Consider the following 23,675-nt stretch of genomic DNA (forward strand, 5'->3'; position numbering starts at 1 on the left):
AAAAGATTCACACTTGCGCCAAGGTCAAGTAAGGCATGCTCAATGTAGGTGTTGCCTATGACACAAGCTATGGTAGGGCTCCCTGGATCCTTATACTTGGTTGTTATAGGCTGAGTAATTATGGAATTAATGTTACCTGCCAAGAACACCTTTTTGGGCACACTAGTGATATGTTTGTGAGTACACAAATCTTTCAGTACCTTTGCATAGGTGGGGATCTGGGATATGGCATCCAAAAGAGGGATGTTTACTTCTACCTTTTTTAAGACTTCTAAAATTTTGTCCATGGAAGCAGTCTTCCTTTTGTTTACCAAATGATTAGGAAATGGGATAGGATGAACATAAGGATTGTTAGGGATTTGCCCCTGTTCAGAAGAATCATTTTTTGTTTCCTCAACCAAATCATCTTTAGTTTCAGAAAAATCTTTAGGTTCATCAGACGAACCTGGAACAAGAGGCACACTTGTGTCCTCAACTGAAGGAGAGTTAACAGGAGTAATATATGAGAAAGATTTAGGAACGCTCTGTTGGTACTCTCTACCACTCCTAAGGGCATAAACAACATTACATTGGTTAGAGGGCCCTTGTTAGGTCTGACCTTGTACTATATTCAGTGGTGCATTAGTTGATGTTTGTGAACTAACAGGCTGATGATGCCTAGGGTTAGGCTATGGTTGACTGGGTAAAGTTCCCTTCTCCCTCTCACGCATAATTGAGACAACTTGGGTAAGTTCTCTCGTAAGATTTTGATGGCTTGTCATGAGGAGGGCCATATTTTTTTCCAAGTCACTTATTCTACTTGCCTCTCCAGTGTTGGTAAACCCAGTGGGTTGCTGATAAGATGATAGGAGAGGGGCCCTAGGAAAACTAGCCTAAGGTCCTGCATTTGACCTAGGAAAAGTATTATGGAAAAAAGATTGTTGTGCAAAGGGAGGCCTTTGGGGTCTAGGTTGACCTTGAGTATGAAAATTGGAAGGCACTGCTTGGTTGCTCTGATTCCAAGAGAAATTTGGGTGATTTCTCCATCCTGGATTGTAGGTGTTACTATATGGTTTATTCTGGTATAAGGCATTAACACTATCATTAGAAGTGCCCCCAGAGGTGTTGGGGCATTCTTCTATGACATGTCCAGGGGATTGGCACCAAGCACAAATCTTAACCAAATTGACTGATGATGGCTCTCTAGGAACAATAGCCTCAATCCTCTTGATTAGGCTATCCAAATGGGCTTCCTTGGCTACTATCCCATCCACAAAATATCCTTTTCCTCCTATGGTTCTTTCACTCTCTTGGGTTGATTCCCACTCACGGGTTTTATCAGCTAAGTGAAGTAAGAATTCCCATGCCTTTCCTTCATCTGTAAAGGATGTGAATCCCTCAGGGCACATAGACTCTATCATTTGTTTAGTTGGGTAATCAATACCCTCATAAATTATTTGACATAAATGCCATAGGTCTAGGCCATGGTGAGGGCATTCTTGGAGTAGATCCTTGAATCTCTCCATAAGTTTGGAAAATGACTCACTAGGCTTTTGCCTAAACTGAAGGATATCACTTCTAAGCTTATTGGTCTTGTGAGTTGGGAAAAACTTCTTAAGGAAGACAACTGTGAACTATTCCCATGAGGTTATGGAATTTGTGGGTAACCCATACAACCACTTCTTAGATTGGTCTTTCAATGCAAAAGTGATAAACCTAAGCTTAACAGCATCATCAGAAAGTTGTTGGATCTTAATTAGAACACATACCTCTTCAAATTCCCTTAGAAATAGGTATGCATCCTCAGAGGTCAACCCATGGAAGTGGGGCAACATAGTGATGTATTGAGATTTGAGTTCAAAATTATTGCCCTGGGCTTGTGGTAGAACTATGCAGGAAGGTTGGGCTGTTCTAGCAGGGTAGAACCTATCTTTCAGAGATTTAGGTGAAGGGTTTTGCTGTTGGTCTCCCATATTAAAGAGTTTTAAAGAGAGCAAACGTATAGGGTCACTACTTGTTGGATCTCTTCTTTCTAACCGATTCTTAGTATTACGTACCCACTTAACACTCATGCAATAGAAAACTACCCACAACTAAAGTAAGACAAGCACAAAAGAATGGATAGCAAAACGATTTTTTTTAATGATTTTTTTTTTTCTTTTTATTTTTTGATTTTTTTTGGCTTTTTGGGAGCTTACCGGCAGGGATCCAAGGTTGCTCAGGTCAATTCCTGAGGTACTGCTATAGGGCAAAACCTGTCTTTATCATACTGTAAGGCATGGCGACCTCCACTGATACAACTATTATTGCAAGTTGTTCTTCTCAGGAATTCAATAAAAGAAAAGGAAAAATATAAAACAAAGCAAACAAAGCACTCCGATTTACCAAAAGAAAGTGAAAAATAACATGGAACTGTCTCCCCGGCAACGGCGCCAAAAACTTGTTTGAGCTTTTAAAATGTAACCGCAAGCGTACGGATCAGTGTAGCTACGGGTCGAACACAGGGAGAGCAGCCACTTTATTTTTTTATTTCTTTTAATAATGCGAAAGTGAACCTATTAATGGTTGTGATCTAATTCTAATTACCGTCCTAAACATATGTATCTAAAATAACGTCCTAACCATTCGTCATCTAAGAATTTAAAGACGCAAGCCACACAATTAAAATTAAATAAATAAATAACTGAAAATAAACAACCCACGCAATTAAAAAAATATATATAAATAAAGGAAAAAATGCTAAAATAAAAATAAAGTAAAAGAAAGGGGAATAAAGCTAGAGAGAGACTCACAAGCAGGTTTCTCTACTTAGCCCGAGGGATGCATCATAATATGAGCTTCCCTACTTGACCAGAGAGTCACTCTTACAAGGGTTACTCTACTTGGCTTTAGGGAAAGGGAGGCAATTAAAATAAAAACAATAAAATGATGGTTCTATGGCTAGGAGGGGCAAAACCAACACATACACCAGCCATGAACCTTGGGGGAAAAGGATAGCAATAATGTAACGACTGAAATTAAAATCCTAAATTAAGAAAGAAAGGGTAGTCAGAAGAGGGAATGAGAGGGGGGAGAGAAGACTACTGAAGGAGCCTACTTACTTGAACTTCAACCCTCGAACTGAAAACTTGATCGATTTGAGATACTACCAGTACTAAAAACCAGATCTGGAATAAACCAAATCTAAAATTTCTAGTACTAGAGAAAACAAATCTTGAAAAAAAAATTGCTCCACGGCTCGTGATCTTGTCACCTAGATCTAAGCCTAGAGTTATAACTTAAAAAATTACAACTCAATTGCATAAATCATAAACATAAAAAGGCCGAATAAAAGTAAAAGAGTGCTTGCATTAATTGAAATAAAAAAATCTATTACAAAAGTGATTAAAGAAAAGATAAAGAAGAACTAAAACTAAAGAGAGAGTAAGAGAAAGGGAGAGCAACTAAAAAAAACTAGAAGAAGAATGAATTGTCTCCCCTCTTCTTACATGAGTTGTATTTATAGGGAAAGGGGAGGTAGGGTAACAAATTTTTCTTTCCTAAAAGGGAGAAACCCACAATTGCTTGTGAGATATTTTGAGACCAAAAGTGCTAAGGTGGAGGAGAGAGAAGAGAGAAATAAACTTTGAGAAATTTCCTATAATTTGTTTTGCTTATTTTCTTTCCTTTTTTTTTCTAATTTATTTCTCTTCTTTTTCTCCCTCCAAGGGACGATTTTCCTTCTTGCTTTGTGTGATTTGGACAATCTTTTGGTGATGATGTGGAGGATAGAGAAGATTTGGGCAATCTTTATTTCTCCCTTTTTTTTTCTTTCCTATTTTTTCTTCTCTTCTTGCGCAGGAACCCTTCCACGATTTTCCTTCCTTCTAATTTGATGTAGAAATCCCCTCCATGCCCTTAGTGATTTAAGTGAGTGAAAAGCAGGAAATCTTCAACAAAATTCTCTAAAAAAAAACAACCAAGAGATTCGAACTTGAGACCTCTTGGTGAGCAAGAAAATTTTGCACACCATAGCTCACCAACTACACTAGGTAGTTGTTGTTACCAAAAATGAATCTTCAATCACTTAAGGATGTGGTCCATCGATCCTTGTTGGCATTTAGAATACTCCTTGTACCTCTGGGACAATTGCAAATGGGTTGGTTCTGCATCTCGGTTTAGTTTTAATCCATTATTCTTTTTCTGGCCCGAAAAGAATAATCATTTGTACGGGTGACCAAATGAATATGTACTTTTAATTGAACATGTCTATCTTGCTCAGAATTTCTTCCTTTTTGCAACCATGAAAAGAAATAGGACCTCTTTATGTGTAAAATTGAAGATATAGCGCCCGATAGTCCTTAAGGGCTTGAAAATATAAAACCTGCAAAAAGAGAATAAAACCCAAGGTAGCTCCATTCTAAATATGTAAAATGCATGTTTTACTACCCTAGATTTCACACATAAATGTGCTCATCACAGAGTCAACAACCCAAAGCCCAGTGATATAATTTTATAATGAAATCGCCATTGATGTGGCCTTAAAGCATGCCATGAACTCCTCTTCCATGGTAGAAGTGGAGACACAAATATATTTCTTGGACTTCCAAGAAGTTGCGCCACTAGCTAGTAGAAAGACATAACTATCGAGGTAATCGGCAAAATCAGAGTCTAAATAACCAATCACTTCCAACTGATTAGTTGCTCTATAAATAAGCATGTAGTCTTTCATTCCCTACAAATAAAGTATCACCTTCTTGGCAGCAACCTAGTGATCCATACCAGAATTAGTAATGTATCTGCCTAACATCCCAACTACAAAGCTAATACAAGTACAAGTCATGGCATACATAAAACTTCCCACAGCTGAAGAATAGGGAATGTCTTTCATCTGTTCTGGCTCCAAATTATTCTGCGGACACTGACTCAAACTAACTTATCACCCTTAATCATGAGAGCAACACTAGGTCTGGAAATCTTCATACCTTATCTCTCAAGAACTTTATCAATGTAGGCTCTGTGGTAGCCTAAGCCATTGGTGAGATCTATCTCGAAATATCTCGATGTCGATAACAAAAGATGCCAAGTCCATACCCTTCATTTCAAAGTTCTCAAAGAGAAATCTTTTCGTATCCTTTACAAACCAAGATCATTGTTAGCAAGCAAAATATCATTTACATATAGGACTAGGAATATAAACTTGCTCCCACTAACTTTCAGATATATAGACTTGTCAAAAGTGTTCTCTACAGCATATAGTTCTCTATAGTTTGTTGTTCCATAAGTTCATTACCATTGGTAATTTATGGAATAATTGTGGAATAACACTGTCATCAGGATGTACAGGAGCTAGAAATGTAACCCAAACTTCCTCAAATGCCACAATACGTAGTACACTCCCACTAATGTCGCCATCCTCTAGGAATCTAGCAGTTGAAGTTTCCACAAACCTAGTACTATGCTTGGGCGCACAGAGCATGAATCCCTTTAACCATTAGCAGTACCCAATAAAATAACAATAATGATCCTAGGGTTGAGTTTCCTTTCATGTGGATTACATAGTCTAGCTTCAGCTAGACAACCCCATACATGTAAGTGTCTCAAGCTAGGTATCTTTCCTATCCATAACTCATAAGGATTTTTTGAAACTAACGTACTTGGAACCCGATTCAAGATATACACAGTTATTTTCAAAGGTCCGCCCCACATAAACTTAGACAGTGATGAATTTCTTATCATACTATGAATCATATCCTTATAGGTACGATTACGTCTTTCTGGAACTCCAATTTGTTCAAGTATATTAGGAAGTGTAAAATCGGGAGTGATACCCTTCAATTTGAGGAAATGGACAAATGTTCCATCAACTTGCCTTAGGTCTGTATATCTATTGTAATACTCACCCCCTCTATCAGATCTTCCGATCTTGATCTTTCTGTCCAACTTGTTTTCAATTTCAGCATAAATGTTTCAAAGACATTTATGTTTTTAGACTTTTTATCCAAAAAGTAGATGTAATAATACCGTGAGTAATCATTAATAAAGATGATGAAATACGTTTCTCAAATAATGCAGGGGTCAAATGGTCTACTAATATCTACATGAATTATTCTTAATAGTGCATCACTCCTTGTGATAGCAACTTTATTTGTCCTAGGTTGCTTACCTTTATGCAATTTATACAAGTACCAAAGTTAATTCATCCAAAATAGGCAATACACCTTCCTTCACTAACTTCTCCATCCTAGGTAGGAAAATATGATCTAGAAGTCTATGCCACAAGGCTGAGGAAACATTATTGTTGGATTTACATTTAGTTCCAACATTCACATGCAGGGTAAGAAAAGAATTTTCAAAATTGGAATCCAAATAAAATCTATAAATATCGTCACATAATTATCTAATAAATACTAAATTATTGTCTTTATAAACTTTTAAAAAAATTATTCCCAAACATAAAGTCATAACCCCTAGAATCAAATTTTGGTAAAGAAACAAGATTTCTAGAAATAGAGGGGACATAGAGAGTGTCCAATAAGTCTAGTTGGTATCCGGTATCCATTATAAGAATGCAAGTGTTGATTGCTCAAACTTCAGACTCCATCTGATTCCCAATGTAAACGATACTCTCACTCGGACTTAGGCTCTGGGTTGAAAGGAATCCCTACATGGATTTTGATATATGCACAGTTGTACCAGAATCAATCCACCATGTATTACAAAGGAATGTCAACAAGATTGGTTTGAAAACAAACTAGGATAGAATTATTATCCTTCTTTTCAAGCCAGGCTCGACATTTCTGATAGTCCTTACAAAGATTTCCCTCCTTCTGGTGGAAGAAACACTTGACTTTGCTAGAATTCTTATTGTCAGTAGGTAGATTGGATATCTGCTTCTTCGGTGCAACTTTAAAGCTCTTCCCCTTCATGCTTTAGCCTCTGAGTTAGCTAATCTCATGTTTACTTCCACTAGAGGTGGTGGAATGGGTGCAAAGATAGACATTCAGAAGGCTTTTGATGCAATCTCTTGGAGCTTTATTTTGCATGTCCTATGAAGGTTTGGATTCACAGATAAGTGGATAAATTGGATTTTCCAAATTCTTTCTTCATCAAAGATTTCTATTCTTCTCAATGGAGGTCTTGATATTTTGGTGTGGAGCGTGGATTGTGCTAAGGGGATTCTCTATCTCCTATTTTATTCATTCTGGCTGAAGAGGCCCTTTGTAGAGACCTGAAGAAGATGCAGTAGGAAAATAAAATTAAAGCTCTGCAAGGTTGAAGAGGTGAGTCAATTCCGATTCATTTACTTTTTGTAGATGATATCTTTATATTTATGAATTCCTCCATAAATTATGTTAGAAACCTCCATGATTTTTTTAGGAAGTATCAAGAGTTCTTAGGCCAGTAAGTGAATTTAGAAAAAAGTAAGTTGTTCATTGGAAAATTTTCTCCTTTAGGAAAGCAGAATATTTTGGATATTTTGGGAATAAGCTCCTACAATTTCAAAGATCAGCTCCTAAAGGAAGAGTTAAAAATCAATTCTTGATGTCTGTGATGGACAAGATCAGAGATTAGTTGTTGGTTTGGAAGGGAAAATTGTTCTTTATGGCTGGTAGAGTTCAATTGGTTCGCTCGATTATTTTGGGTATGTTTGTGCATAATTTTTCTGTGTATTGGTGGCCATCTTCCTTAATTAAGCTAAGGGAAAAATGTTTGAGGAACTTCATCTGGTTAGGAGATGTAGACTCAGAAAAATTCGTGACAGTGAAGTGGGACCTTGTTTGCATGCCAAAGGAAGAAGTGGGTTAGGTATTCGTTGGCTCTGTGATATTAACAAGTCTCTTCTTTGTAAGTAGGCTTGGAAGAAGTAGTAATGTTTGTGCTTCAAAATAAGGTTCCTTGGTTCGCTGCGCAGAGATGGTCTTATCTAAAACCATATCTGAATAGGATTACTTGGAAAATTACCCACAACTTTAGAGAGACAAATAATATTTGCTGACTTTCTAGCTAGAGATGTAGCAAAGACTGGGCGATCAGATTCAAATGTAGCATTTCTAGCTCACATTGTGGATCTGCTTAGCAAAGATGCTGATGATAGACCCAACTATAGATTTTTTTAAGGCTATTCCCCTCCCCCTGCTGATAGCAATGCCGAAGGCGGGGGTTTGGAAATTGGGTATGTGGTTCATGTATTGATGTCTCTTTTTTTTTTTTTTTTTTTTTTTTTTTTTTATCAAGTTTAATAATATTACCTTTTAGCGAAAAAAAAGCAAGCTTGGAACATTAAACATGGGAGTTCATCCATGAGCAGATCTTTTAAAGCCAGACTTCTTACCAATGGGTATCCTAAAAAATCTTATAAACATCCTTGATATGGCCAAGTATTCGTAAGATGTGGTCCTTTATATCTAGCAAGGAAAGATGGATCATGGAAAATGGTAAGAATATTAATCTATGGAATGATATCTGGTTAGGTGAAAAATCCATTGCAGAATTATGCGGTAGTGCTCTGGATTATATAGTTAATTCATCCCTGAAAGGTGTCCCATTTAATCCAAAATTTTAATTAGAATATTCCTGAAGTTAGATCTAGTGTGCTAAAAGATGCATTCTCTGTTGCTCGATTGATAAGGTTGCCATAGTTTGACTTGGAGGATAGGTGTTTTTGGAGTGGATCTTCATCTGATTCTTTTTCTTCTTCATCTATGTGGAATGAGATAAGGAAAGGGAATCCCAAGGTCCCACGGTATTCTCTAGTCTGGAGTAGATTCTTGCATCCTAGACAATCCATTTTTGGGTGGTGGCAATTGCACAGGAAGCTTCCTATTGAAGACAATGTTTCTAGAAAGGGTGTGCCTCTAGCATCTAAATGCATTTTATTGGTTCGGCTGCTGAAATGTTCAATCATGTTTTCTCAAAACGCAACTTCTCCGTGTCTAAATAGAAATCTTTCCTAATTTTTTTGGCATCTCTTGGCCAAATATTGATGATATTATTCAGCTCCTCAATGGTGGGTCAGAAAATGCAGGGTAGTAGCTGTCTGTGACCCATGGTCAACAGGATTCATTATAATGGCTGATAACATATGAAGGCAGAGGAACAAAAGGCGACATGAAGGATTTGCTAAATCCACTACCATTATTTTTTAGAAGATTAAAAGAGATGCAAGAAGTTTCTTTCTCCTTGACTAGTGTCATCAATCAGCTTCTATACCTGGTTTGTTGTCTCAAATTGGGTATATTAGTTCTTCTAGGTAAGCCATTGTCGATCTTGAAATTTTACTGGTGTAAGCCGATCTTGAAATTTTATTGGTGTAAGCCAAACTTTGGATGGATAAAACTAAATGTGGATGGCTGCTCATTGGGCAACCCAGGAAGGTCAAGAGCAAGAGGAGTTCTTTGCAATTACATGGGCACTGTGGTGGGTTCTTTTAAGTTGTTCTCAAATTAATATGCTGAATTCATAGCTCTTTTGGAAGGAATACTTAAAGCTAAAGAGCTCTAGATAAACGCTCTTTGGATTGAATCTGATTCGGTAGCAGTGGTGGTAGTTCTTCAATCATAATCAATTCCATTGTATGCAATTCAAGATTGGATCTCTGTAAAGGCCTACTTGGACTCAATAAGATGGAAACCCATTGTTTTAGGGAGGCAAATTGTGTTTCTGATTTTCTCGCAAAGGACGCTAAAAAATCAAGAGTTTCGGAAGATAATATATCTTTCTGTGTGCACATTTGTTCTGAGATTGCCCATGTTAAGTTTTTTATTCTCGATTTATTTATCCCTGCTGATGGCCATGCCGAAGCTAGGGGTTTATAAATTGATTTCTTGAGTTTCTTTATTTTTGTTCCTCTCTTTTTCTATTAATAAAATTTTGGATCTTAAGTGAAAAAAAAATTTTGACACCATATTAGCCATTTTCGCTCCTACCTACTTCAATCTCTGCTCTTCTTAAACGCACTTGCTTTGAAGCTCATTCAGATCCCATGTATCATTATTTTGTTGAATGGATCTTGAATGGTTCAAACTTCTGAGGAAGAGACTGAAGGATTAACCCAACAAGGAAAGCTTCATTCAGTATCTGGTACATCTATCGCAAAGGACGCTAAAAAATCAAGAGTTTCGGAAGATAATATATCTTTCTCTGTGCACATTTGTTCTGAGATTGCCCATGTTAAGTTTTTTATTCTCGATTTATTTATCCCTGCTGATGGCCATGCCGAAGCTAGGGGTTTATAAATTGATTTCTTGAGTTTCTTTATTTTTGTTCCTCTCTTTTTCTATTAATAAAATTTTGGATCTTAAGTGAAAAAAAAATTTTGACACCATATTAGCCATTTTCCCTCCTACCTACTTCAATCTCTGCTCTTCTTAAACGCACTTGCTTTGAAGCTCATTCAGATCCCATGTATCATTATTTTTGTTGAATGGATCTTGAATGGTTCAAACTTCTGAGGAAGAGACTGAAGGATTAACCCAACAAGGAAAGCTTCATTCAGTATCTGGTACATCTTGGCCAGTTTTGCAGATAACTTTGCATTTCACAAATGTGATCAACTATTCTACTACTGCCTTATATTTCATGTTCACCAATTTGGCCATGAGAGTGCCTACAAGAGACTTGTTTGCGGTAGGAACCACTTTTTAATAGACGCCAGATATATTTTTTGCAACATTAGAGTCAGGAATCGGTCCTTTGATAACTTTTTCAATTGTTTTCTTGATAAACAAAAGGCACAATTGGTTTGATCGGGTCCACTTCTCATGAAGATTGATCTCATCTACAATACTCGTATTAGTACAATCAACTAGCTTCTTAGTGCGTAAATAGTAGTCTGATAGTATATCAACTCCTCATACCAATCCAAGCAGTTTGAGCTAGTAAAGATAGGGATGAAATTAGGTATAGCCATAGGTGATGGTTCTACTGAAATAAAATACAAATACATGCTTATATATCAATAATTCTTTGAGTTTCAATAATACTAAAATTATAGTTCTAGAAAGAGCAACCTATTACATCATTAGAATCTATCATTCGGGATAAAAAAAAATAATATGCTAGTGGTTAACTCAACATGTGTTGGAAGTCATATTTAGGACTGAAAATCTATCTAAACAGTCAAGCAAAGATGTTTCCCTTTGGACACTCCCATTTTAACCCAACTGTTAGACTAGTGATTTATCACAATGTCCTATAATTCATCTTTAATTTGATGTTACCACAGTTATGTTTAAGATTAATAGTTGTGGCCATCACAACAACGATAAAATGTGTACCTTTGGATACTCCCGTTCAATTTAATTGCATGACCTAATACCCTAAACTAGTTACAATATTTATGGGATAAATTTTCATTTATATTTAAGGGTAACAGTTAGATTCAAGAAAATTGAGAGAAGTGTGTACCTTTGAATACTCTCACTCTTCTCAACTATGTGATTGTCATTAATGCCTTAAAAATTAGGGTTTTATGATGTCATTTATTTAATGATGTTTGGATCCAGTTACATCTATATGGGGGAAATTGATACAATAAAAAAAATCACAGTTCAATGGGATGTGGTTTGCAAGCTTAAGGAGAAAGAAGGGTTGGGAATCGGACATCTCAGAGAGGTCAATAGTGCTTTTCTTAGTAGATTGGTTTGGCAAGGTAAGCATGAGAAGACGGCTATGAGTCAATTTCTCCGGGCTCGATTTGTGAATAAAGATGGTTCAATGAAGGTAGCTTATATATCCTCCACGGTGCGGTCAGGGATTCGTAAGTTGTGGAAATTTGTCTCCTCCAATGACAGATGAAAAGTGGGTAATGGGCATAATATATTATTTTGGCAGGACAGGTGAGCTAGCTCTCAGTCGCTGGCAGAAATTTCCCCTCTTCCAAAGGAATTTTTTCAGTGCAGGGATATTAAAGTGGCAGATTTTATTCTGAAAGGGAAGTGGTCATTCCCTTCGGTTGCATCTGAATTTTTAAAAGAGGTCTTTGCTAGGATTGGCGCAATTCCCATTACAGGGGAGGGGGAAGATGTGTGTTGCTGGTCGCTGTCCCAATTGGGAAATTTTTCTATAAAGACTGCATGGGAGGGCTTGAGAAATTCAAATCCTAAAATTAGCTAGTCTAAGTTAGTTTGGGACTCCCAAGTTTTACCGTGCCATTCAATTTTTGCATGGAAGCTAATTCATGAAAAATTATCTTGTGATACGGTGGTGCAAGGGGGAGGAGTTCAATTGACCTCGAGGTGTGAGTTATGTGATCGGGAAGAAAAATAAATTTTCCACCTTTTTATTAATTGTGTTTCTGCTAAGTTTCTTTGGGCTTCTTTCTCAGAGTACTTTGAAGTTAGATGGCTATATAATTTTCACAATTACCTGAAGATCAGTAATTGGTGGAGGCCCAAAGCAAGGATTATTGCTTTGAAAGGAGCTTGGTCTACTGAATTTGTTTTGATTTTTTTTTTTTTTTTATCTTGATGGAAAGGAATGCGAGGCAGTTTAATGGAATTTCTAGGACTCATAATCAGCTTCTTTCCTTGGTGTTGGGCGAGCTAACTCTTCTGGGACCAAACTTGAGAGGGCAAGTTAGATCTGTCTCTGATCTTATGTGTGCTAGGAAACTCAATCTTCAAGTTCCAGTGTCTAGACTAAAGCAATTGATTGAGGTTTATTGGTGTGCCCCCTTCCCTGGATGGGTGAAGCTGAATATTGATGGATGTTCTCTAGGGAACCTGGGTAGGGCAGGTGCAGGAGAAGTTTTTTGGGATGATAAAGCCTAGGTTGTTGCACATTTCAGAACTTTCTTGGGAGTTACCACAAACTTTAAAGCAAAGTTTAGAGCTCTTATGGTTAGTCTGGAGATGGCCAGAGATAAATCTTTCTCTAGAATCTGGATTGAGTGTGATTTGGCTGCTGTAGTAATCTTGTTGTCTAGAGGATTAATTCCATGGTTTGTGTTGCAACAGTGGACAGGTCTTCAAAGTTTTTTATCTGCATCAAAGTGGAAGTTAACTCATTGCTATAGGGAAGCTAATTCCATCACAAATCATCTTGCGAAATCAGCTGCAAAATATGAAACTTCCATTCCATTGTCTGTGTGCCATCAAAAATTCTTAAGAGTCTTCAAGCAGATGGGATTGATAGACCGCAATACCAGATGAGTTAAGTTGGCTGTCCTTGTGCTGCCGGGTTAGCTTTTATTTAGTTATCTTTTGCTTGTCTCTTGATTCCTTCCTGCTGATGGCAATGCCGAAGGTGGGGAGTAGTCTCGACTGTCAACCTACCACCTGAAGATGAAGCTCCCTACCGAGAAAGGTTTCAGAAAATGTCGGGGTGACTAGCTAAAGTTGAGAAAGTGCTATGTCAACACTTTGAAAGACACCTAGAAACAAAAAGACATCCTTGTGATCGAGGTGGCTGAAAGGAAAAAAGAAAAGGAAATTAGTAGAGGAGAACCCGTAGAAGAATTGGTGCCAATAAACCTTTCCAAAGTAGACACCTCTAAATAGCTGTTCGTGGGTGCATCTCTGCCGCTTAGAGATCGGGAAAGGCTGATAGTATTGCTGAAAAGGAATGCTGATCTATTCACATGGTCACCAATGGACATGCTAGGTATTGATAGAAAGGTGATCGAGCATAGACTAAGTATTGATCTGGCATATCAACCAGTCAAGGAGAAGAGAAGAACCTCCACACCAAACAGACAGTTGGCCATTGAAGAAGAAGTTGAAAAGGTCCTAAAGTCCGGGTTCATCAGGGAGATATGGTATCCCGATTGGGTGGCAAATGTCACGATGGTGAAGAAGTCGAGCGAAAAATGGTGCATGTGCATCGACTTCACCGACCTCAACAAAGAATTCCCAAAGGACGACTACCCACTACCAAGAGCAGACCTCCTCATTGATGCTACCATAGGACATGACCTTATGAGCTTCATGGATGCTTATTGGGGTACAACTAGATCAAGATGAGTACGCTGAACCAACCAAAGACTGTGTTTGTCACTGACAATGGATTATATTGCTATGAAGTCATGCCCTTCGGTCTATAGAATGCTGGGGCAACCTGTCAACGGCTGGTCAACCGCATATTCAAACCAATGATTGGAAGGAACATGGAGGTATACGTAGACGATATGCTGTTAAAAGTAAGAGGGTGTCAGACCACGTGACTGACCTAGAAGAAGCATTTGAAATCTTATGAAGGTACAACATGAAGCTCAACCTGACCAAGTGTGCGTTTGGAGTGACCTTGGGTAAATTCTTGGGGTTTATGGTTTTAAGCAGAGGCATAGAGGCCAATCCTGAAAAAATACAAGCAATACTAGAGATGACATCACAAAAAACGATAAAAAAGGTACAAAAATTAACGGGCAAACTAGCAGCTCTTGGTCTCTTTATTTCCAATGCAGGTGATAGACATCTCCCATTTTTTCAATCTTTAAAGGGGGCCAAGAGATTTTAATAGACGTCGAGCTGCTAAGATGCCTTTGAAGAACTCAAGAAGTAACTATCCTCTCCTCCGCTGCTGACCAAAGCTGCAAAAGGAGATGAGCTGCAGCTCAATCTGGGAGTTTCCCTAGTGGCCGTAAGCGCAGTTCTGCTAAAGGAGGAAGACAGGAGTCAGCAATCGATATACTATGTGAGCAAGGTCCTGGTAGACGTAGAACTGAGGTATACAAGGGTGGAGACTACAGCATGCAAAATTTGGCCATACTTTCAGGCCCACACCATCGCGGTATTAACCGATCAACCACTAAAAAGAATATTTCAAAGCTCTAGCACATCAAGAAGAATGATTGGTTAGGCAATCGAGCTGGACAAATTTGACATTACATTCCACCCATGAACAACAATCAAAGCTCAAGCACTGGTTGACTTCTTGGTCAAATGTACAATTGGGGGCGAATAGAAAAATGATGATTGAGCACCACAGGACGACGAAAAAAAATAACTAAGGAGCTCCAGCTATGTGGAATTTGTTTGTAGACGGATCTTCAAGCTTGGCACGATGTAGAGCAAGAGTGATCCTGATAAGCCCGAGCAGTTTTCGAGTACAATGCACTTTCCATTTTTCCTTCCGAGCAACCAACAATTGTAGACACCCAATTTTGTCACCCTCCTCCGGCAATGATGAAATGTGGATTTTGGATGTGACTTCTAACTTTCGATCAATAGAGATGGACTAAGAAAATTCTAAAACATTCCCCTACATGAAACCCTGGAACCCCCTGTGTGGGAGAGAAGAAGGTCCAATTGTAACTTGCTATATACGAAGGAATCTGGTCGAGATGACTACATAGATGGATAGTGCTCAGGAATACGATTTTGATGATATATGACATGTCAAAATCAGACCGTCGAATCTCCCACAATCTTCCCAAGAAAATCCTAATTTTCACATGCATATCGCGCACACCAGCCCAGCCAAGCCTACCTCACACGCACGTGCGCCCTCGCAAGCCCAGACCTGTGCCCTCGTGGGCTTGGACCCACACCTCCATGAGCCTAAACCTATGTCCCCATGGGTCCGGACCCACACCCTTATGGGCCTGGACCCGTGCCCCAATGGGCACGGACCCTTGCCCCTGCAGGCCTGGACTCACTCCCCTGCCCACGGGCAGAGACCCACTCCCTCGCGTGCATAGGCCTACACCATCTCTGGCCATAGCCCACTACTACCCATGTATGCTGCCCATGTGTGCTGCCTCTGTCGCCTATATGTGCTACCACTACTGCCCATGCATGCTGCCTATATATGCTGCCCCTTCCATCTATGTGTGTAGCCCCTGCCGCCTATGTGTGCTACCACTACTTCCCATGCATGTTGCCCATGTGTGCTACCCTTGCCACCCATGCCACTACCCGCACACCCATGCCACTGCCCCATGTGCCATGCGCCGCACACTCATGACATTGCTCGCACACCTTGTACACATCGCCTGTCGCCTATACTTACTATGCCCTGTGCACTTCGGCCCAATCTAGCGCACCACCGCTAATGGCCTGGATTGATATTCCCCTGACCCGATGGGTGAAGAAATTCCCTCTTCACCCACTTAAGACCAAAAAACCCCTTTTTTACTAAGGATCCTATCTCTCAAAAAACCCCTTTTTTACCCATTGTATAAAAGCCCTATTCACCCACTTTAGTTAAAAAACCCTCTTTTGTCCATTGGATAAAGATGTTCCCTCTTTCCTATTGGCCGGAAAACCTATAAATACCCCCTTCTCCTTTGGATTTTACAAACCAAACAACCCCACCTCACAGTGAAGCTCTGCCCTCTCTTCTCCCCTCCCCCTATTGATTTTCTTCGGGTCTTTAGAGCAAACTTCGTCAAAATCCTAAATCTTGTTTGGATCTTCAAAGTATTCTTTGGGACTTTGATGATCTTTAATCCAAGTTCTTAGTTCAATCCAGTTTTTTCCAAAACTATTGTGTTCTTTAACCCCCCTCCTTCGAGTGTTCTTGAGTTTTTCCAGAAATAGTAACCACCCCTTGAGGTTCTTCGGGTCTACGAAGAGATCTTTGTCAAGATCCAGAACTCTGTTCGGATCTTCAAAGTGTTCTTCGGGACTTTGGAGATCTTCAGTTCATTTTTAGGTCAATCCGTTTCTTTCCAAAAATAGTCATTCCTAGTGGAAGCCTTGTCCGAGTGCCCCTGAAATCTTTCCAAAAATAGCCATTCCTAGTGGAAGCTCTGCCAAAGTGCCACTTTAGCCTACCCCTCCCCTAGTCTATCCCCAGCGGAAGCTCTGTTGGAGTGCCACCTCAGTCTAGGCTTCCCCTAGCCCATTCCCAGCGGAAGCTCTACCGAAGTGCCACCTCAACCTAGCCCTCCCTAGCGAAAGCTCTGTTGGAGTGCCACCTCAGCCTAGCCCTCCCCTAGCCTATCCCCAACAGAAGCTTTTCTAGAGTGCCACCTCATCCAAAGCCCAGAAATGGCCTTCCTTAGCCGAAGCCCTATCTGAATCCAAATCTAGAAATAGCCTTCCCTAGACAAAGCTCTCTATCAGAACCCAAACCCAAAAGTAACCATTCCTAGCCGGAACTCTGTCCGCATACCATCACAGTCAATATCTCTTAAGAAAGAAAGTTGGAGATCAAGACCATCTTCCCCTGAGCCAGGAGAATCCAAAAGACAATCCGAGCTGGTACTAATCAGGGGCCTGCCCCTTTTGATCCAAAACAGGGGTCAAGCTCAGGTATAATTTCTTACCCAAATTAGCATAATGTAAAATTTATATTGACTTTGTTTTAGTGTATATAATCATTTAAATTCAGTCAATGTACATATGTGTGACAACCTAGCCATACATACAGAATAGGAATAATTATGGAAAATATTCGTTCTTAAGCATCTAGTAGGAAGACCAGTTGAACTGGGCAGATTGGGTGCCTAACACCTTCCCAATTCTGTAACCTGACACTTACCCTAAATCTTTGGACCAGACAAACTTTTGGACCCTTTTCTCAAGAATTGGGCCCACCCTCGGGTCCTAGGCCCATAACCCTAGTGGCGACTCTAAACCCCATTTTTATGATCTCGATCCCTGAATTGGACCATCATCAAACCCCCGTCTCAAATGATGAATTTCACATTCTTGCGAAATAGGCCTCCATGTATCTCCGAGCGACAATACGGCGGTACGGGGCCTGTAAGCGAAGCACACACAACACGAACCCCTCCCCTTATATGAAAGAGAAAGAGAGGAGAGAGGAGAGAGGACAGGATGCTAGTCCATCTCTGGCCGCTACCCTCACAGTGGCGACTCCACTGGGGATAAATATCAAGCTTCTGATACTAGATGCTACCTTTAAATGCAAGAACATTTTCCACCACATTTGTTTGAAAACATGTTTGGCTAACCCCATATTTGTAATTGTATTCACTAACCACATCATGCATCATGCTTGAAGTGAAATCATTTAGCGAGGGTACTCCTTGTCAAGCTCACATCCTCGGGGAGGTCAGTGCATGACATACTAAGTACTCTGAGAGCAAATGATATATTTATGACATTCTGAGATCAAATGTGTCATCATACACCAAGGATGTCCATAATTATGCAAGCATCCTCGGGGAGGTCCATGCACTTTACAGAATTCTGAGATCGAATGATGGTTACCCTATATTACACTTTTGCACACAATCACTCATAGTTCCACCACCCCGTGGCCAATTGCTTAACCTCATGTGTAGTCACGAGTAATGGGCAAAGAAGTCACCCCCTTCATACCTATGGGTTTATCAAAATGATCATGTACCTATGTATATAGATCCTGTCAAGGAAGCCTTGTCAGTCCTATTGCATCCACCGCATGCTCGCATCATGTAAAAAATAGATTAAGAAGCTAGGAGCGCCACAAGCTAACTGTAAAACTTGTTTGTGGCCTTGAAAAGGAATGTTCCTATATTATATTCCCTTGTAAAGAATTGCTTTCCTAAGTGGGTTTCCAATAGAAGGTGTCCCTCCTCCTTAAGGAAAAAGTCTAGATACTATTAGAAACACCTAGAGAGGGGGGTGAATAGGTTTTCTCGAGAGTACTTGATAATATTTTGATTTATTACAACTTAGACAAAATGAGGAATTAAAGTGCAGAATCAAAATAGCAAGACATAAATATTTTATAGTAGTTCGACTTATAACCAAGTTTACGTCTACTCCTCTCAATATCCTTTGAGAGATTTTTCAGTATATGTTTCTTTTACTGGGTAAGAAACAAGCCTTTACAGTCGTCTTAGTTACGGGTCTAGTGTAACCCACTCTTGAGTACAGGCAAGAGCAACTTACAACGTCTTAGTTACGGGTCAAGTATAACCCACTCTTGTGTCCAAGCAAGAGCAACTTAAATCATCTTAGTTATGGGTCAAGTGTAACCCACTTTTGAGTCCAAACAAGAGTAACTCAAACCACTATTGAGTAAGAGCAAGAGAAACTCACTTCTTGAGTACCGGCAAGAGAACCGACAGTTGAAATGTAAATGAAAATACAAATTACAAGAGTTTAATGATGTTACTTGTGGTATGTAGACCAAGTACACTTGTGTAAATGTGCAAGTGGATGAATGCTTATGAATGAACGTGCTTGCACTTGAAGCTTCTAAATGTGGATGACTTGAATGCTTGAAGCTTCTTCTTCTCTCCTTCTTCTCACTCTTAGCTTAGAGCTTCACTCACAATCTCTCTTTCTTTTTCAATATTTTGCTCACTCAAATGTATGCACAAATGTGTCTTATGGATGTGTAGAGAGGCATCTAAAACCTTGCCTAAGCGTGGGCATTTATAGCCAAAGGAGTGAGTGAGAAGAGGTTTAAAAAAGTCTCTAACGGATTTATTTTATCTGATCCAGATTCCCATCCAGATTCAAGCTAGCCATTTGTGATCGTTGGGTGTTTAAGGTTCTGTCCTAATCCAGAGATCCGGATTGGAGTTTTCTCCATCGAGAATGATCCGGATTTCCAGATCCGATCCGGATCCATCTGGATTAAATCCGGATGCCTCTATCTGTCAGTGTTTCGAAAAAGATAGACTGTATAAAAATATTCAAGTTGTGTTAGATTCACAACTCAATTCTCTACAATTTTTATGAAGAGACCATCTTCTAATTATGAATTTAAGATTACCCAAACTGCCCTTTAGTCAGGTCATTGTGGTTTTCACAAAATTTCACTGAAACATATTTTTCTTAATATGTTTCTAACCACTTAGGGACTTTCATACTTGGTCAAGGTATGTCTTAAGGTCATTCTAATATAATGTTATTCAATGCATGAGGTACGTACACATATATATATGGAAGTTTATAGATTACATATAAACAACCATTCTATCCTAGAGGTGTTCTTCTCCACTTGAGCCTCAAAGTCCTCATCTTGACTTTTACTCTTGGCACTTCTTCTTTTATTCTTCTTGTTTGCAATTCCATGACTTTGAGCTTCATGTCTTGACATCTTGAAGCTTGAACTCTTTTAATACCTTCTTCAAGCATTGATCCAATCTTGTTGATACTCCTCGTTTCATGACTTCATCAAATTCAAAAATTGATATAAAGTCTCTATAAAACAATACCTAAAGGCAAATTGTTGTTATCATCAAAACATGAGTGTGGAGGTAAAATACCTTCTTTGATATGTAATGCATGCTTATGAGATGTAGTGTAGTGCTTGTGCACTATTACATTGAGCATCACTTAATGTCTTCTTATTCTTATTGCAAGTGGTCCTCAAGAGTCTTTATGTTCTATTACATTGACCTTGCATGCTTGAAGTCTTCTACATACTTCAATGTACTTCAAGCTTTGAGGCTTTAGAGATCTTTTTCAGCTTTGCTAGAGGTCAAGCAGCCTCGTGTCTTGATCCTTTACATCACACTTGGTATAAAAAATTAGTTACATACACACTTGTTTGTTATCATCAAAAACAATGTGGAAAGTGGTTTTTCTAATAGATACATGACTCAGGGGTAATTCCGTCAGAGTCACATCAAGTCCCGAGAAGTCCCAAGAAAAATCAGGAGGAAGGACACCTAGTGGGAAAAGAGCAAGGAAAGCATGACTTTACTACATGGAATATCTTATAGGAATATTCTCGACAAGCCATTTGTATGAATCTCCAGCTTATGACATCGAGTGGACCAGGGGCATCAAACCTTATCCACCCCTATTATTAAGCAGACTAACTTTGGATGGATCATTGGTTTTTAATTTAGTGAATGTGCGAAGAAGGGGTTGGGAATTCAAGAATCCTAAAAGTAAACCACTTTTGGTTCAGGCACAATTCCATACCTCAAGTATTCTTCGTGGTCCATTTGGACACGTCAGGATAACCAGTTGACTCGCTTAAGTCTAGTAACATCTCCATCATCTCTCCAAGATTGTCTACCACCAAGTGATTACAACCCAGTTCACATGGATCCACCTAACATGGAAACACCAGAACAAGCATGGGTCCACCTAGTAGAGACATTGCAAGTTGAAGTTGCTGAAGTCAGGAATGGACTAGCTCAAGTGTTGCACTTGTTACGAAGCCCACCTAGGACCGATCTTGGGGCTGACATAACTCCTCTTCCAGCAGAGCTAGAACCATCTAGGCACACAAGTCATCAAGGGACTTCCTCCAGGGGTCCCTCTCCGACTATAATTAATAATGAAGAAGAGGAATTTGTGGCATATGTTCCAAAGGAACCTCCAGAGACAGAGAGGGAAAGGAAAATGAGAGAACAATTGGAGAAGCTTGAGGAGATGATCCGAGCAAGGAAAAGTTAGGAGAGTCAAAGAGTAGAATCTGATGAGATGAATTTCTTTTCTGGGGTAAGAATCCCTGAAAATTTTAAGTGTCAAACCGACAGATTTGATGGGTCAAGGGATCCTAAGGCTCGTTTGGAGGTATTCCTCAGTATCTTGAAGATATGAAAAATTGCTGACAATCAGATGAGGAAGGTATTCATGTCAACATTATCAGGACAAGAACTAAGGTGGCTCACACAGTTGGAATCTACACAAATACAAAATTGGGCGTCAGCAGTGAAAGCCTTCACTAAACAGTATCCCCAGAACACTGAAGTAGATGAGGAACATTGAGAGGTCAAAACTTTGAGACAACAACCAAGGGAAGGGTTTACCACTTTCTTAACAAGGTTTAGGAATAAGGTTGCCAAGATGGAAGATCGACCTTCTGAAGCAGAACAAGTAAAGATATTGATTGAGAACTTATCAAAGCCTTATTATGATGTTCTCTACTATCAACATCTGCAGACTTTTGATGCCCTAATAGCCATCGGGACATTTGTTGAGAACAAGATCCTAAGGGATGCACAGTATCAAGACATAGGGAAGAATGCCAAGTGCGGGCTAGACAAGAATTCTAAAACTAATGTGATAGGTGCAGTCCAATAGTCAATATCATCTACGACCACTACACCTTCACAGCAGTTTGTAATACGATTAAATGATCCATTGCAGAAGGCTCCTCGTCCAAGAAGAAAATTCGTAGAATTGGGAATGCCTTTGGCCACAATATATGAAAAGTTGAAGAAGCAACGTCTTTTGGGAACTACGACTCCAAGGGTGATCCATAATCCTCCCCCAGCTTGGTACAAAGAGTATGAATACTACTCTTACCATACTCAAAAGGGACATACTACTGAAAGATGTTTCAATTTACAGCATACAGTTCAAGATTTGATAGACAACGGGATCATTAAAGTCGAGGCCAAATGTCCTCCCAATGGTATCACCAATCCACTCCCCGACATGTGAACAATCTGGATGAAGAAGCCATAGAGAGCAATCCCACTCAACTTATTGTATCTAGAGCTTGGAAGAACCACATGAATGCCCGCGCTTACAGGAAAATCATGAGTCAAAGTGCCATGAGGACTCCCAAGAGGAATGAATCATCAGAAGAAGAATCAGAAGATCGAGCTCCCACCATTTATCCTTCCTCATCAACAGAAGAATCTACCATATCATACCTCCAACCTTCACCATATTACCAACCTCCACCTTATCATCAACCTTCACCAAACCATCAAGGAGAAAGAATTTCCTCATTCTATCACCCCCAATCTTCATATCCTACATCTCACATTACATCATGTTCACACCACCCCGCCTCATATCCCTCATCACCCTCATACCAATCCCATTCTCAAGGTTCAGTGTACAACATAAAAGAATAATGGATGGACGGGTACAATTGGAAGGATATACTTACACTACTAGCTTCCCCAAAGATGACCTCATCAACAGGATCAGTGAATGCCTTAGGGGAAGACCAAGATAATTATCCTACTTCTATGATTCAACCCACCGTACCTCAGGAGGACAACTCGGAGAACATTGAAGAAGTCACAAATGATCTACTCATAGTAGTAATGACATTGGTAGTGGGAGAACAAATCAAGGAGCACACCTCATTAATCCATATAGGGAGTGATACAGAAAATGATACTGGAATAACAGAAGTAGCATTGGTTGAAGATGGGTTCTCCTTTAACAAACCTACAACAATGATCCAGTTAAAGGAGACCCCAAGCCCCAGGTACCCCTGAAGAGAGAATGGGAAAAGAAGGTAAGACTCATCTGGAGTTTGTAACTTCCCATTGATTTGAAGAACCACATCGATTCATTTCTACAAAAACCAAGAGCTCAGGAGCTACATGAGCTCAAGCCTCGTCTTTTCAGAGGAAGATATGTATATACGAAGAAAAGAAAAGCACAAAGAATGATGGTCTGCAAGCACTATGCCCAAATCAACTACAATGGGAAGACCCATAATGGTGATCAAAGATGTGGTTGAGGCATTAGGATGGCCTCAATCAGTAGGCTTCAAAAATTGGACTTTATAAAAAGAAGATTAAGCAACCTTCACCAATCCTCACCCTTCAAAAAGTTCATCTTTAAGGAATATGAGTTGGATCAACTCGTCTTTGTGAAGAAACAAGTATCTATATCAGCACCATTGAAGAAATAGTGGTAACTTTCTCAGAAAGAGAAGAAGGCCATTTGCCACATCTCCTCATCCATCAAGCCACAGAACCGCTCCTGAATTTGACTAGTATTGGAGAAGACTTCAAGTTTACTCATACTACTGAGTCAACCAACCTGAATACCAATGACAAAAGCATTAAGTCAGTTGTCAAGTCTATAGTTGAGTCTATTGTTGAGTGTATTGTTTATAATTTCATGTAGGCCTCCCCTCTCGAGTAAAGTCTAGAGTCC

At 39.4% G+C, this 23,675-nt stretch overlaps 1 non-coding gene across 1 annotated transcript; it reads left to right on the plus strand.

Moving 5' to 3' along the window:
- The first annotated feature begins 1,458 nt into the window (after positions 1-1,458).
- Positions 1,459-1,565, plus strand: LOC122068541. The gene has a single exon (XR_006137157.1). It is a non-coding gene; the product is annotated as a small nucleolar RNA R71 (small nucleolar RNA).
- Positions 1,566-23,675: the final 22,110 nt, after the last annotated feature.

Source organism: Macadamia integrifolia, unplaced genomic scaffold (assembly GCF_013358625.1).
Source record: "Macadamia integrifolia cultivar HAES 741 unplaced genomic scaffold, SCU_Mint_v3 scaffold420, whole genome shotgun sequence".
NCBI lineage: Eukaryota > Viridiplantae > Streptophyta > Magnoliopsida > Proteales > Proteaceae > Macadamia > Macadamia integrifolia.